The sequence below is a fragment of the Argentina anserina genome, chromosome 1, assembly GCF_933775445.1.
Source record: "Argentina anserina chromosome 1, drPotAnse1.1, whole genome shotgun sequence".
NCBI lineage: Eukaryota > Viridiplantae > Streptophyta > Magnoliopsida > Rosales > Rosaceae > Argentina > Argentina anserina.
In genome coordinates, this window is record NC_065872.1 from 19,739,025 (window position 1) to 19,752,579 (window position 13,555).

The 13,555-nt window shown below is 40.7% G+C and overlaps 1 non-coding gene across 1 annotated transcript; it reads right to left on the minus strand.

Annotated features, from left to right (window-relative positions):
- Positions 1 to 5,368: 5,368 nt before the first annotated feature.
- LOC126805334 (small nucleolar RNA R71) lies at positions 5,369 to 5,475 on the minus strand. The gene has a single exon (XR_007674006.1). It is a non-coding gene; the product is annotated as a small nucleolar RNA R71 (small nucleolar RNA).
- Positions 5,476 to 13,555: the final 8,080 nt, after the last annotated feature.

The window sequence follows — 13,555 nt, forward strand, 5'->3', positions numbered from 1 at the left end:
TCAACGTGTGCAACTCACATGGTTTTTGAATTGGACGCTTTTGGGTTACATGGGACCCCAATAGCACTACATTGTGAATTTGGACCTTAAAATTCGAAAAACGAACCTCAGAACGTCAAAAATGACGTCGTTTTACACTTGGCCGGCCCGGACACTGTTCCAGCGTTTCCGGCACGTTTTGCCGGCGTATTCGCCGTCTTCCGGCCCCTTCGCGGCGTTTCCGGCACCGCCACTCGGTTCCTACTGGCGTCCCCTGTCGGACCTGAAGTTCCGGCCTCCATACCGGCCAGCTCCGACAGCCGCCGGCCGGTTTTCCGGCAATCGGTGCCGCTGGTTTTCCAACGAGTTTTTCGACGATTTTTCCATCATTTCTCGTCATTTTTTCTGGCATATTTCAGCAGTCCCTGCTGCCACGTTTTCCTCGTCCAAAATTCACCCGGTTTGAGTTCTTTTGACATGGTTTTCCGGTTCGTTTTTTCCGGTTTTCTCCAAGTCCGTTATATGCGCTCACCGGCACTCTTTGTGTGTGTTTCCACACCATTTTTGGATGGTTTCTACCATCCTAGTTTACTGTTTGGTACTTCACTGCTTCAATACCATGATTTCTAACTCTTTAGTTGAAGAATGTAGTACTATTGCCATGTGATACATTCGATGGGATCGACCTTTGTTCCGATTCCCATTCTTACAATATCTACGGCGTATTGTATAGAATTGTTCCCGTGTCGCTGACTCTCTTAATTGTCATTTTGTAGATGTCCCGCGGTGAAATTGAATGTCTAGCTGATTGCGGAACCACCCACACTGTCCTACGGCACAGGCAGTTGTTCACGGATCTAGTATTTTCGACTTCTTCGATGACTACAATGATTGGCTCGAAATCCATCATTCAAAGAATAGGCACTGCTTCTTTCATGATGCCTAATGGTACGACTCTTAACGTCGTAGACGCTCTTTATGCGCCGAAGTCTCCCCGCACCTTGCTAAGTTTTAAGGACATACGTGCCAATGGTTTTCACCTCGATACTTATGTTGAGAATAGAGAGGAATATCTTTGTGTTACCTCTGAGAAAGCAGGCCATCGCCGCATCTTAGAGAAGATGAAGAGTCTTGGGAATGGTTTGTATCTTACTTCCATTCGGATCTTTGAATCATATGCGGTTGAACGCAACTTTTGTGATTCAGACTCTTATATGCTTTGGCATGCCCGTCTCGGGCACCCTGGACGTGATATGATGATTAGAATTCTTAAGAATTCACATGGTCATCTATTTTTCAAGTCTCGGAAACGATTGGAGGATCACCTCACCCGTGCTCCGCACGGTGAGGCCGTGCCTACCCATGCACTGCATGGTGTGGCCGAGCATGCCTCACTCGGTAGCTCCACGGCTTTCATGTCGTCGGTGGCAGCATCCGCTCTTTCACAGGTGTGATGCCTCCCATGCTTTCAAATGCCTCTATGGCAATTTCTGATGCCCATGGCTCATTTTACAAAGCTTGTTCTCTTGCTAAATTTCAAGGAAGTCCTTCTTTTGCTAAGGTTTCGACCGAGAACATTCCATTCTTACAACGTATCCAAGGTGACATTTGTGGACCTATTCAACCAGAATGCGGACCTTTTCGATATTTTATGGTATTGGTTGATGCATCGACGCATTGGTCACACGTCGCTTTGCTATCCACAAGGGAATGCTGCATTTGCTAAGTTATTAGCTGAGATCATCCAACTTCGGGCTCACCACCCCGATTATCCTATCAAATCCATTCATTTGGATGATGTTGGAGAATTCACCTCCAAAACTTTTGATGATTACTGCATGTCTATTGGGATCGAAGTTGAACATCTCATTCTTCATGTTCATTCACAGAACGGTCTAGCAGAGGCTACCATCAAGCGTATTCAGCTTCTTGCTCGGGCAATGGTTATGGGTACTAACCTACCGGTCTCTGCGTGGGGATATGCAGTGTTGCATGCAGGACACTTATTCGTTTCTGACCCGCGGCTAACCAAGCGTTTAGTGCGTACCAGATGGTAACTGCTTACGAACCCAATATTTCACACTTACGCATCTTTGGTTGCACCGTTTATGTGCCTATTACGCCTCCGCTGCGTACTAAGATGGGTCCTCAGAGACGATTAGGTATCTTTGTTGGCTATAATTCCCCAACGATTGTCCGCTACTTAGAACCAACCACCGGAGATCTCTTTACTGCAAGATTGACAGATTGTCACTTTGATGAGACATGCTTCCCGTCGTTAGGGGGAGATGGGAATGTTATCATTCCAAATGAACTTCAGGAATTGACGTGGTGTGTCCCCACTATGTCTCATTATGATCCCCGCACTGCTCAAAGCGAGTTAGAAGTGCAACGCATTATCGACCTCCAGAAAGTCACGGATTCGATGCACGACGGCTTTGTAGATATTGCTAAAGTGACGAGATCAAACATACCTGATAGGAACACAAAGTGTGACGTTCTTAATGTATATATGCCCTATTCTTATGCTTTGTTACTTCTTATTTAGTTGTTTTAGGTTCATATTTGTCATATGTATGTTTGAAGTAAAGCTATTTCGATTTTAGATGATTTGATGATGAAATTGTGCTAAGTGTTAGAACTCCTGATTGAACTAGGATTCCTTACTCGACTAGGACTCTACTTTCCTATTTTCATTCTTTCCTATTCCTTAATCGACGATTTCTTTTCAGGAACGACAAATCATATTTGGAAAGAAAGGAGAGTTGCCGAGTTGCATTCCTAGTTGAACAAGGAAATCATATTCGAGTTGAAGAAGGAGAAGAGGAGGCCGGCCTAGCTACTCCTAGTTGGACTAAGAGATTGCCGTGCAGCCCTTAAAGAGATCTCCCTATTGAACTTGGTTTCCTACATCAAGTTGGATATGGAGTACATAAAGCAAATCCATAACAAAGAGGATTTCAGTTTCCCAATTGGATTCTATTTCCTTTTGGCACGCAAGAAGGCTTCCTACACCTCTATATATAGAGGCCGGCCTCTCCATTCAGCAACATCATCAACCCTACACAAAAACACAGCCATAGCTCTGCCGAATTCATCCTTCACCATTCCAAGAAATCCTAAAACCGATTCCATCATTCCTCACCTATCAATAGCCTTCAAACACGCTTGTGAAGGAGGTTTCATCCATAGAAGACTCGGCTACACTTGTGGATTGCTTGATTTATAAAGTGTAACCATGACTCACTCTTGTCTATTTCGGGTTTAGGTTTTATTTCGAATCATGGATGAAGTTGCGATTTGGTTAGAGTAGTCTTGTATCAATTTTGTCTATGAAATAGCTACTTGATTCAATTTATATAGATGATTCGAAAATTATGTTTTGGTTTTATGATTTTCTGTTTTGGTTTTCTGCCGAATGTGTGCTTGAACAATTTTCGATTCCTAGGTGTTATGACTATGCTTGTAGCATGATATTTAGGTTGTTGGATTAAAGACTTATGCTAAGAACATGGTTATTCTTGTTTATGTGATTTTCGAATTGCATGGTTGTTGGTTAAGTAAGTGACATACTTGATGAATTCAATGTGCATGGCTTTGGGATTACATGATTAAGATGAACATGTTAGAATTTCGATTATGGCTGCTTGGTTGTGATTGAATGTGTTAAGTGTCTATGTGTTTAGGTTACTGCTTAGAAACCTAATTGCATGATCCATTCTTGGTTGTTCAATGTATGTCTCGGCATGATACTAAGAAGTTGTAGAACTTGGTTCGATTCCCTCTATGTGAATTGTTTTGGTGATTGTTTATGTGTTGGTTGGTTGATCACATGTATATATTAGCTTAGGTTTTATTTACTGTTTTTATGACTCAATCCAAAATCTATATCAAACTTTAAAACCTTTATGAATTCGTGTTAATTGATGTGATCCTAAGCCCTGGCTGGATCCCCGGTTTGTGAACGATACCCTCTTGCTTTATACTACTATGATGTGTTCAGGGTTAAATATTGATGTCGAGTAATCGAGCATGCATCAAATGGCGCCGTTGCCGGGGATCCATTAGAGATGGATCCCTAACTTTTACTACGAATTCATTGTGAATATTGTACATTTGTATATTCTTATTCTTATTTCGTGTAACATATAGTAATGTAACTTAGGTTGTTGTTTTGGTGCTTGAGTGAATGATTGTTGTAGGTTGTAAATCAAACGGAATAGGTAAAGTCCCTTTTGTTAATATTAGCCTTAACCCTTCATGCTAGCTCTCGAGTTTGCATGAGGTCGAGGGCGGCTTTTATTAACACTTGGAGTTTTGTCTAACACATGAGGTTAAGTCCAGCTGAGTAAGGGGCACGCTCTTTTATTACTCTGGTGCATGGGACCAAAATTGGATCTCAGAGAACTACTGACTGACATACATTTCGGTGATGGAGTCGATAGGGAGTTCGCTCTCCGTAGTTCAACAAATGAGTCCTACCATGTTCACTATCTCTGATTGAGCTAAAGGCCTTCTGAAACAAAGACTTGATTTTATGTCTAGACATCCATACTTAGGCCGCACGTCCACCTTGATTTACAACTTAGAATCAATCGATCATTCAAGCATTGAAATAGCAAAAAGAACTTGTGAATGTATGAACTTGTGAAAACGTAAAGAACTAACTCTTTGTAAACAACATAGTTGCCGTGCCCTTCCCCCTTAAGTGTGCGTGTGTATGACTAAGGGAAGGCACGAATTTTATGTATCCATCATGTATTCTTCTATGCTAACTCGTTACCTTTCATACAAACAGGTACTATGCATGTCCGAATTTTCTAAGAAGACACAAGAGCTCAAAGATCGAATTCAAGCACTTAGAGATTTGAACAACTCTTTCATAAGTAGACCTTTAAATTTCGAAGCATCTCCAAGCAATTCAATCTTAAACTCTTCACCTAGATCAGAAGAAGAGGAAGATCTGTCCTTTTCATTCGTCTTCAATTCAGACACAATTGCGGGCCGTGACATAATTCCTGTTGGTGCTCCAATGGCACTCAAGAATGCATTCATTCCTACCACCCCGGAATCACCTTCATGCATTGCTTTCACTCCACCTGATGAAGCTAACTTCTCCATTCCTGTTCAATTGCTTGGGCAGCTGCCTAAGTATTCTGCTTCATCAATGGAAGACCCTAATGTTCACCTTAGGGAGTTCTTGGACATTTGCAAGCTCCAATCGATACATCATCTTTCTCAAGAAGGCTTGAGGTTGCTTTTGTTCCCATTTACCCTTAAGGATGATGCTAAACGTTGGTTATATTCTTTGCCTGCAGGAATCATCACTACATGGGATGAAATGACTAGGAGGTTCTTGAAGCAATTCTTCCCTGCTCAACTCACGAAAAGACTTAGGAGGGAGATTCAGAACTTCACTCAAAAGGATGGTGATTCACTCTATGAGGCTTGGGAGGAATTTCAGGAACTACAAAGGAAGTGCCCTCACCATGGTATTTCGTTGGATGACTTGGTGCAATTCTTCTATGAAGGACTCGACACCACCAATAAGAGCATGGTGGACTCGGCATGTGGCTGCACATTCATGAACAAAACCGGTCAAGAAGCTTACACCTTGATTGATGACTTGGCTGACAACAATCGCCAATTTAGTTCCAAGGAGAAGAGAGGAAGCAAGAGCCGTGGGGTGTATGATGTTGATGCAAGGAATCAGATGGCTACTTTAGAAAGAAAGCTTGACGTGCTAGTCAAGGCATTCAATGGTTCGAGCATCACCCCTCAAGCATGCGGCATTTGTTCTTTCAAGGATCACACAACTGACAATTGTCTGAATGGTGCAATGACTGAAGAAGAGTTGAACTTCATGGGGCAACAAAGGCCTAGGTACGATCCATATTCAAACACATACAACCCTGGACTTAGAGATCATCCAAATTTTCGTTGGAGCAACAATGCTCAACCATCCAATGCTCAAGGTCATGGACCTCGTCCTTCAGGTTTGTTTGTGAGGCCTCAGGTACCTCAAGGTTCTGCTCCCTTTAACTCTAATGTTCATGGTTCGAATAATGCATCTTCACCTAACTATGATGAACTTTTGAAGTCTCTTGCTCAAGGGCAACAAAATCTAAACTCTGCTACTCAAGCTTTAGTTACAGGTCAACAAGCTCATTCTAAGGACATAACCGAGCTTAAGAAGCAGATGGGACAAGTGATCATTTCATCTGCACTAAACGAGGAGCAAGAAGAGAGATTGATTGAAGTGTTGAGAAGACACAAAACGACAATAGGATGGACCTTAGCCGACATCAAGGGGATCAGCCCTACCATGTGTGTGCATCGAATATTGCTAGAAGATGGTGCCAAACCAACCAAGGAAGGTCAGAGACGCCTTCACCCACCAATGATGCAAGTTGTAAAGGATGAAATCACCAAGTTGCACGATTGTGGCGTGATCTACCCCATCTCGGATAGTAGGTGGATCTCTCCCATCCAAGTTGTGCCAAAGAAGTCAGGCATCACGGTGGTGAAGAACAAGGACAACGAGTTGGTACCTCAAAGGACAGTGACCGGTCATAGAGTATGTATTGACTATAGGAAGCTCAATGCGACAACAAGGAAGGATCACATGCCATTGCCATTCATTGATCAAATGCTTGAAAGGTTAGCTGGTCACTCCTTCTATTGTTTCCTTGATGGATATAGTGGATACAACCAGATAAGTGTTGCGGAAGAAGATCAAGAGAAGACCACGTTCACATGCCCTTTTGGTACGTTTGCCTATCGTCGCATGCCTTTTGGTTTATGCAACGCCCCAGGTACGTTCCAACGTTGTATGTATCACATTTTCTCTGAGTATATTGGTTCTAAAATTGAAGTTTTCATGGATGATTTTTCTGTCTATGGTGAAGATTTCGAAACTTGCCTTGAAAATGTTGAACTAGTGCTTAAACGTTGTGAAGAAACTAACTTGGTTTTGAATTGGGAAAAATGTCACTTTATGGTCACGCAAGGCATTGTCTTAGGTCATATTGTTTCATCTAGAGGAATTGAGGTTGATAAGTCTAAAATAGATCTTGTGCGTCACTTACCCCTCCCCACAAGTGTGAGGGATGTTCGATCGTTTCTTGGACATGCAGGTTTCTATCGTAGGTTTATCAAGGATTTTTCCAAGATTGCGAGACCACTGAGTTCATTACTTCAAAAGGACGTCCCATTCAACTTTGATGATGATTGCAAGCATGCATTCGAGACTTTGAAGAAGCTCCTAACTTCAGCACCGATCATGGCACCGCCGGATTGGTCCTTGCCATTCGAGTTGATGTGTGACGCCTCCGACTATGCAGTTGGAGCCGTGCTAGGGCAGAGGAAGGACAAGCAGCCCTACGCCATCTACTATGCCTCAAGAACACTCAATGATGCGCAACAAAACTACACCACAACTGAAAAAGAACTTCTTGCCGTGATCTTTGCTCTAGATAAGTTTCGTTCTTACTTACTTCAATCTAAAGTTATTGTGTACACTGACCATGCAGCTTTGAAGTATTTAATGACAAAGAAGGATGCCAAACCGAGATTGATTCGATGGATTCTTCTACTCCAAGAGTTTGATCTCGAGATCAAGGACAAGAAGGGAAGTGACAATGTTGTGGCGGATCATTTGAGTCGTTTGGTGAGAGATGCCGAGCCCTTGGCCATCCAAGAGAGCTTTCCGGACGAGCAACTCTTTCGAGTTGAGGTAAGTGAGCCATGGTATGCAGATATTGTGAATTATCTTGTTTCTAAGCAATTTCCGGATACTTTATCGCATGCACAAAAGAATAGACTCAAGGCATTAGCTAAGTATTACATTTGGGATGAACCATACTTGTGGAAACATTGTGTTGATCAAATCATTAGGAGGTGTGTTCCCGAACATGAACATCATTCTATACTTACTTTTTGCCATTCTGAATCTTGTGGAGGACATTTTGGTTCACGTAGGACTGCTCTTAAGGTGTTAGAATGTGGTTTCTTTTGGCCTACGATTTTCAAAGATGCATATCATTTTTGCATGACTTGTGATAGGTGCCAACGCATGGGAAACTTAGGATCTAGAGATCAAATGCCTATGACACCGATTATATATGTCGAAATTTTTGATTGTTGGGGTATTGATTTCATGGGACCTTTTCCTAGCTCAAATGGTTACTTATACATACTCGTGTGTGTGGACTATGTTTCGAAATGGGTGGAAGCAAAGGCCACCCGGACTAATGATTCTCGAGTTGTTGCAGATTTCCTTCGTTCTAACATTTTCTCTAGGTTTGGTATGCCGAGAGTTATCATTAGTGATGGAGGATCTCACTTTTGCAACCGGACCATTGAGGCGTTGTTGAAGAAGTATGGAATCAAGCATAAGGTTGCTACGCCTTATCACCCTCAAACAAGTGGACAAGTGGAGCTATCTAATCGTGAGATCAAGAGAATTTTAGAGAAGTCTGTTGGACCATCACGCAAGGATTGGTCTCACCGATTGGATGATGCTCTTTGGGCCTATAGGACGGCATACAAGACTCCCCTAGGCATGTCACCATTTCGACTAGTCTATGGCAAGGCGTGCCATCTTCCCGTGGAGCTTGAACATCGTGCATGGTGGGCTGTGAAGAATTTCAACATGGACATAGATGAGGCCGGATTACATAGGAAGTTGCAATTGCATGAGCTTGAAGAGATCCGGAATGAGGCCTATGATTCGGCGATGGTTTACAAGGAGAAGACTAAGACATTCCATGACCGCATGATTAGGAAGAAACACTTTGTCGTTGGGCAGAAAGTTCTTTTGTTTAATTCTCGACTTAGATTGTTTCCGAGCAAGCTCCGTTCTAGGTGGCTTGGACCGTTTGTTGTTACTAATATTTTTCCTTCTGGTGCTATTCAGATCAAAAGCATGGTGCATGGAAAGGAATTCACGGTCAATGGACATCGCTTGAAGCCGTACTATGACAATTTCGTGGAACACAATGTGGAGGAGACGTCTCTCCTTGATCCTACGGCAAGCAAGTAATGATTTGAGATAGTCTAGGCTATAGACTCTAAACTTAAGCCAATGAAGGAGCCATCAACGAGTGTTTGCATTTTCTTATCCCTTAACTCTTTCTAATTTTCGTTGCTTATCATATTGTACATTGAGGGCAATGTAAATTTTAAGTGTGGGGTGGGGTATACATCATTCGTTGTATTCTAGTGTTTGATGCTTATGTGTTTAAATTTTGTGTTTTGATTTTCGAAATTTTAGTGTCATTTTGGTTCTGTTTTTCGATTTTGACTTGTTTTGTTTTTGTTTTGAGTCCTAGGTATGCCTTTAACTGTCTAGGATGAGTTGATCTTTGAAATTATGGTTGATAGATGATCATGATATTGGAATGAATTTCATTATTATTTGATGGTTAATCGATGTGTAGATTTTGTACGAACATGTAGTAGATGAGGATTTTGAAACTTAGGTACAGAATGAGCATGTTCTTTACTTGTTTGAATTCATGTAACCTATGTGAGATTCGAGCCATATATGTGCCTTTCTTTGGAGAGTTTATTCTATCGTTTTCTTGGCTTTATAACCTCATTACATCTATTTTGATCAATTCGTATGCCATAGAATTGCAATGAACTAGAGAATGCTAGAACTTACTTTGTGAAACTTTCGAAGCTTTATGTCATAATATACTCTGATTTTGAAAAGGATTGTTGGATCTTTTTAGGATTTCCACCACTTAAAGCCAAAAAGCCGTATCCCTACTTGAGCCCTGCTTGGGACACCTTAGTGTTTACCCCTTTGAGCCTACGTTAAGCCTTTTCTTTCATTACCAACATGTTATATCCTTGCTTAGTGTAGTTATATCTCTACCTTGTCTTTGAGGCTTGGCAGAGCCGATTCGTGGATGTAATATGGAGTGATGATTTGATTCAAGTGTGGGGTTATGCTATTGTATGTATGTTATGCCGTGAAAAGAGTATGAAAAAGAGGAAAAAAATGTATTGATGCCGTGAGAAAAAGAAGAAGAAAAGTATATATACACGGTTTTGAGAAAAAAATGGAAAAGAAAGTATGATGAAAGATCTCGGCATGACATTGATTTATGTGAATTTGGAGTTGTGATGTATTTGTTGAAGGCTCAATAATGTTATACTTTAGCCTTTGTTCGTTTTCACAATGTTTAAAGTGAAGAATGGGTCCAACATGATGATATTTGGCCCTTGTTTTATGGAGTATGGCGACATAAGGTGGATGTTTTGCTCTGCTAAGTCTTGAGGATGACCTTTGTGATTCCTTTACCTTGAAAATATATCCATGCCGAGCCTAACCTATCCCTTTTCTAAAGATCCGCATGATTCTTAAAATGAGTAGTCCTTGATTTGTGGAGTTTGTTTCATAAGTAAGCATATGGTTTGGGTTCATTTGTGCATATGATTGGTATCTTTCATGAGGTTTTCGATTTTCACTATGTTCATAACTCTTGTGTGTGAAAGCTTTTAAGCATATGCCATGTTCTTGAGAGAAAAGATTTGGAGTGCATATCCTATGTGAGTTGAATTTGAACTCGTTTTGAACATGTTGAGCTTAATTACACCTTTGTTTCTGCCATGTCTTACTTGTTAAACGAAATCTCATGTTTATTAACCATTGAATTCATCTTATCTATTTCGATTGAATGCTATTCTTGATGCTATGAGTTTGAAGATCTCTGAGACAAAATGTTGAAGGCATTAGTGTTGTGTCGTTAGTTATGTTGTTTTGATTTCGTATTATGTTTTGATTTTCGTTTTTAGTGTTTGCTAAGGGACTAGCAAAGTCTAAGTGTGGGGTTGTTGATAGGAACACAAAGTGTGACGTTCTTAATGTATATATGCCCTATTCTTATGCTTTGTTACTTCTTATTTAGTTGTTTTAGGTTCATATTTGTCATATGTATGTTTGAAGTAAAGCTATTTCGATTTTAGATGATTTGATGATGAAATTGTGCTAAGTGTTAGAACTCCTGATTGAACTAGGATTCCTTACTCGACTAGGACTCTACTTTCCTATTTTCATTCTTTCCTATTCCTTAATCGACGATTTCTTTTCAGGAACGACAAATCATATTTGGAAAGAAAGGAGAGTTGCCGAGTTGCATTCCTAGTTGAACAAGGAAATCATATTCGAGTTGAAGAAGGAGAAGAGGAGGCCGGCCTAGCTACTCCTAGTTGGACTAAGAGATTGCCGTGCAGCCCTTAAAGAGATCTCCCTATTGAACTTGGTTTCCTACATCAAGTTGGATATGGAGTACATAAAGCAAATCCATAACAAAGAGGATTTCAGTTTCCCAATTGGATTCTATTTCCTTTTGGCACGCAAGAAGGCTTCCTACACCTCTATATATAGAGGCCGGCCTCTCCATTCAGCAACATCATCAACCCTACACAAAAACACAGCCATAGCTCTGCCGAATTCATCCTTCACCATTCCAAGAAATCCTAAAACCGATTCCATCATTCCTCACCTATCAATAGCCTTCAAACACGCTTGTGAAGGAGGTTTCATCCATAGAAGACTCGGCTACACTTGTGGATTGCTTGATTTATAAAGTGTAACCATGACTCACTCTTGTCTATTTCGGGTTTAGGTTTTATTTCGAATCATGGATGAAGTTGCGATTTGGTTAGAGTAGTCTTGTATCAATTTTGTCTATGAAATAGCTACTTGATTCAATTTATATAGATGATTCGAAAATTATGTTTTGGTTTTATGATTTTCTGTTTTGGTTTTCTGCCGAATGTGTGCTTGAACAATTTTCGATTCCTAGGTGTTATGACTATGCTTGTAGCATGATATTTAGGTTGTTGGATTAAAGACTTATGCTAAGAACATGGTTATTCTTGTTTATGTGATTTTCGAATTGCATGGTTGTTGGTTAAGTAAGTGACATACTTGATGAATTCAATGTGCATGGCTTTGGGATTACATGATTAAGATGAACATGTTAGAATTTCGATTATGGCTGCTTGGTTGTGATTGAATGTGTTAAGTGTCTATGTGTTTAGGTTACTGCTTAGAAACCTAATTGCATGATCCATTCTTGGTTGTTCAATGTATGTCTCGGCATGATACTAAGAAGTTGTAGAACTTGGTTCGATTCCCTCTATGTGAATTGTTTTGGTGATTGTTTATGTGTTGGTTGGTTGATCACATGTATATATTAGCTTAGGTTTTATTTACTGTTTTTATGACTCAATCCAAAATCTATATCAAACTTTAAAACCTTTATGAATTCGTGTTAATTGATGTGATCCTAAGCCCTGGCTGGATCCCCGGTTTGCGAACGTACCATTAAGATTGGATGTCCCGAAATACGGGCGTGGAAGACAAGCTCCTAGACCTAGCAACGTTGGCACCGCCCCTGACAGTGGGACGGAGGCCGGCGGCGGCACCACCGTACGCCGTGGTGTTGCCGGCGCCCCTTGTGGTGACGATGCTGATAGGAGCACAAAGTGTGACGTTCTTAATGTGATTATGCCCTATTCTTACTCTTTGTTACCTCTTATTTAGTATGTTTTAGTTTCTTTTGTAAGAATAAGTGTCTAGGTAGAGCTTATATCAATTATGAGTGAATTGATGATGAAATCGTGCTAAGTGTTAATAATCCTTGTTGAGATATGATTCCTTGTTCGAGTAGGATTCATCCTTTCGTATTTCTTTGTTTCTAACATACTTATTCTTATTAGGAAATACAAATCCATGTTGGAGAAGGAAAGCAATCCTAGTTCCACAAGGAAAGAGAAGAAAATACACTTAAAAGCCCAATCCATTCAAGAATCAAAATGCTGTCAATATTCATAGTCCAACTTCGACGGGCTCCCCTGGATAGCTCCGATCGAGTTAGAAGACCTACTTTATATGGAAATAAAGGTATTTGAGTCTAGTTTCTGTAGGATTTGGAATCAAATCAATATCTTATTCCTACAGAGAGATATGACTGAATCATTGATCGGAGGTCCAATGAACTCGGCGGAATTATCTCAGCCATTGATTTGCTTTTGATCCAAGGGCTATGAGGGAAACTTGGGACTTTGTTCCTCCTGCAAATAGAGCACAAATATGTATCAGAATGTCCATAAATCCCAGCACCAAAGAATGTCAAAGAAGGCATGCAGCAAATTAAATGAGAAGAGGCAAGAAAGTCAAAGAAGGCATGCAGCAAATTTAATGAGGAGAGGTAAGAAAAATCAAACATGGCTGCAACAATTAAGACTTTTGCTGCCTCTCTAATTCAAAGGAAGAAATTTGTGCAAAAGAAATCAGCAATAAAGGAGGAAGAAGATATGTAATTAATGCAAAAGATATGCAATCCTTATAGAAATCAGAATTCTGGCAGTGCAGATCATCCATCTTTGACGGGCTCCCCTGGACAGCTCAAAATGATTGAGAAAATGTATCTTATATGGATGAAAAGCCACGGAAGTCTAGTTGAAATTGCCAGTTGGAATCATCTCAATATCTATTTTCTAGAGAAAGTTATGGCCACAACAAGGGACAAAGGTCAAATCTGCCGAATCTAGGAAA